We start from the raw sequence: 4,462 nt of genomic DNA, 5'->3' as shown, positions 1-4,462 counted from the left end.
GTATCAACACACATAATATAAAACCTAAACTAAATTACCCAAGCTATCTTGATCTTTGATGTAGCTCAACTTGGTACACTTTGTGGATGAAGCTTGAACTTGGATCTTCAACTTGAATTGTAAGGCTTCATACCACAATTCCACCAACCTCCATTGGATTTGATCGTGAATGCTCGATTCCATCCATCCTCCAACATATTGTTTACCTAGAATAAATAAAAAAACACAAACACTAAACAAACAATATTAGTTGTAAATTATTTGTTAAAACATCATCAAAACAAGAAGACCAATAATCTTCCCCTTTTTGATGATGACAAACAATTTACAAAAAGAGATATGCATGATACGAAATGAATACATAAATTAGAATTATCATGTGTATAAATAAGGAAGTATATACTCATAATATTTCTCCCCCTTTGACAACATCAAAAAGAGAAAAATGATAAGAGAGCGAAGGCTCCCCCTACTTACAAGCACGGTGAGTATAAAAAAACACAAATAAGGAAAAGTTCTCCCTATCAAAATGCCTTAATAAATATATACAATGATGACCAAGGCAAACATGTGAGCAAGCAAGATGAAAACATGCTTAAGCAAAAGTTACATACAAAAAGATAATGAGAACACATATGAATGTATCCTTATGGAAGAGTGTATCTCAAAACAAAAACATAAAAACCATATGAAAATAGATTTATGAAAACAAATGAATAGGAAACATGAGAATCATGAAAAAAGTTTTCAAATGAAAACTAATCACTCAAATAAAATCATAAAACAAGATTTAAATCCCATAAAAATAAATTGATATCAATTTTTGATAAAGAAAAGGCAAGAGAGGCAATCATATCAAACTCTTGTTCCAACCCATATAAACATATAGTATCTGGTAAACACGATTTGGGAAATAAACACCCAATAAATCCGGGGGTTGCTCAAACACACACCTCTTATGACATTCAAAGTCAAAAGAATGAAAATAAAACTTTTTACTTAAAGTTTTAAAAAACATGTTTTTCAAAAATGAAGAAATAATAAAAATGAAAATATTAAAAATCTTGATTTAAAAGGATTTTGGCACCCAAGCATTCTTGATGCTGAAAGATTTAGGGACATGACCCCTATCATTAAAGCTCAATATCCTAGGGTTATGAACCCATTTGGGCGTATTTAGTGCACGAACACGGTCAAAGCAAAAATTATGTAAATGACCTTTTCAATTATAATAAGTGTAATAAAAAGATTTAAATGATTTGTTATGACCAAGTGGCGGTGTACGGAAATCATTTGCAAAAATAGGTTTTTTTTTTAAATTGTTTTACAAATGTGAAACTCTCTTCATATCAAAACAAAATTTGGCCAAATGACCAAATCTACCATAATAATCACATCTAAACACATGAGCATGCTTATGATGAGCAATGGGTGCATGTGTGTGTACATGTAATGAAGAAACTTGATGAGATGCACAATTATGATTATTTATTATAGGTTTTTCGCATCATAGCAAAATTTAGCAATGTGGCCTTTTCGCCACAGATAGAATATTTGTAAAGTTTGCTATATATGTGTGCATAATGAGTGGATGGTTTTAACTTAGACTTAGCACACATATCCACAAGCTTCTTATGATTAACAATGTATGAATTAAGGGTTGAATCTAAAAATGACATGCGTTCCTTAACAAGATTCAACTCATCATTTTGCACAAATGCATTGGAAATAGAAGTAGATGAAACATGATCATTTTAAATAAATTAAACTCATTTCTAATTGTTTCTACTTCTACCATGGTATTTTCTTTTTCATGAGTTAATATAGCAAAGTTTGAAATTAAAGAATCAGGATCCAATTTTAATTTATTATTTTTTTCTTTGAGGATCACATTCTCATTAGAATAGTATCAAACTTAGAAGCTACATGATCGGATTTCAATTCTACATTGCTTATAAGATCAATAAAATTATTTTGTAATTTCTTGTAGGCATACATTAATTTTCATATGCACATGCGAGATCATTAATGGATAAATCATTTTCGGAGTCGGACTCACTTACAACACTAGGGCTATCTCCTAGTGACCATGTGCATGATGCTCCACTCTCACTTGAAGTCGATTCCGCCACAACGCGTCGAATCTCCTCCAAGTCTCCTTGATGTGCTTCAAAAAGTTTTCATATTGTATAAGCACTATCAAAATGAGCAAGTTCGTTAGAAATACATGGTTCAAAGCATTAAGCATAAATTCTAACACTAACTTGTTCATTGTAAATATATTTTTATCATGTTTGCTCCACTTGAATTTTTCCAACGTGGGCACAATATAAGCACTATCAATAACTTCCTATAAATCGATATTTTTATATTTAACAAATATTTTAAATCTAAAGTACCATTGAGCATAAGAGAAGTTTCTATTTTTTGGAGCAACACTAGGATCATAGCCTAAACAAGATGCATTATTCATATCCCTAATTATAATTATATGCAAGCAAGACAAATGTAATCAAAACTAGATTAGCACAATAAGACATCTTGGATCTTTAACTCAAGACGATTAGACCTTAAATCAAAGAGCACCAAGCTCTAATACCAATTGAAAGCACCCTAGAAGGGGGGGTGAATAAGGTTTATGCTAATCTAATCTGATTTATGCCAATTAAAAACTTATTAACAAATATATGCTAGAAAGAATGATATATTACAAATATATATGTAAGGATATACAAGTAACACAAGGGTAAATAAATTACTAAAGTGATAGGGCAATATAAACAACAAGCAATTGACAATAGCGATATAAATGATAAGCACGAATATAAAGGAACGCCAATAACAAATGCAAACAAACAATATGATCACAGAGTTTGGTCAACCACTTGACCTACGTCTCTGCTCCTCACCTTGAGGAGATCTCCACTATCACAACCGGGTTTTCTACGCTAACCCGAATAACGTTTACCTCACACTTGGTTTTTAGTTCACCGAAAACTTTACAATCTCACACTCTTGCAATCACACTCTACACCCTCTAAGTATTGGTCTCTAGCCCGTGTCTCCCTCAAGTATTAGGAATTACACTCTACCTCTAGGTATTACCACATACCCCACTCCTCTTGGGACGACCCCGTCTCTCACCACACACTCCTCTCGGTGTACAAGTGTATTATAAAATGAGCTCAAAATTAAGCATAAACATAATAAATTTATTTTATACAATGGATGAGAACACAATGTAGGCTTACTGTCTAAGCCACACTATCCCACAGCCCAATTATACAATGTATGTAAATACAATAAGCTCAATAAGTTGTGTGTGAACAAAGAGGATAATCAAAACAAATCTAAACTCAAATAAATTTTAGCTTATGGAAATGAAAAATCAAACAATATAAAAAGCTAGATAAGAGTTTAGAAAAACTTCTCTATGATGACACAAGAGAGAAAGAGATGAGTTGAATACCTAAACACCAAAGAATGATCTCCTCAAGCTCTTGTGAAAATTTCTTCACAAAACCAAACTTGTAAAATACTTACAAGCTTTTTTAAACAAATTTAAACCAAACTTAAACCCTTGTTAAAATTTGATTAAGAAACTTCTCTTTGGGTAGATTGAACTGAGGATATGTGGGGGTATTTATGGGAACCCCAAAGGAAAGAGAAAACAAGACAAAAAGACAAAAAAAACTCAAAACAGACAAAAGCTAAAAAAAACTAGTCGTTACAGCATCAGTCGACTGATACTATTCATCAGTCGACTGATGAGATGATCGTTACTAGCCAACAATACGTTATCAGTCGACTGAAGGACTTTGTCAGTAGACTGAAGACCTCATCAGTCGACTGGTCAGTCAACCGATAGAAAAACAAAAACTTTTGACTATTTCAGGCATTTTTATCGGTCGACTGAACACTTGCATCATTCGACTGATAACACATTATCAGCCTGATTTGAATAGTAAAACTAATTTTTGAAGTGTCTTTAAAAATAGCAAATAAATTCAAAAAAATATAAAACATTGGGAAATGTTTATAAACATGTTACAAAAATTTTTTAGAATTACACTTCACATTTATGAAAACTCATTATTTTTTAAAACTAGTCCAAAACATGAAAATACAACAATACTTGTTTTGTTATTTTGACTAAACCATGTTTTGAAACATTATAAAATAATTTTATAGACTTGATAAAAGATATAAACTATTATTGTTAAATCTATAAACCAAAAACATAATGTATTATCAAAATACACATATTATGTAATAAAACATGATTTCATTGAATTAAATAAACTTGATATTGATGAAATCATATGTAAGCATGTATAAACATGAAACAAAAAAGTATTTTTCAATTATATTTAATTGTTTCGTATTTAAACTTGAAAACTTATAAAACCAAAACATATATGTATATATATAACTATATATATATACAAAACCGAAACGTGTA

Source organism: Asparagus officinalis, chromosome 9, assembly GCF_001876935.1.
Source record: "Asparagus officinalis chromosome 9, Aspof.V1, whole genome shotgun sequence".
Taxonomy (NCBI): Eukaryota; Viridiplantae; Streptophyta; class Magnoliopsida; order Asparagales; family Asparagaceae; genus Asparagus; species Asparagus officinalis.
Note: the sequence above shows the minus strand (reverse complement) of the source record.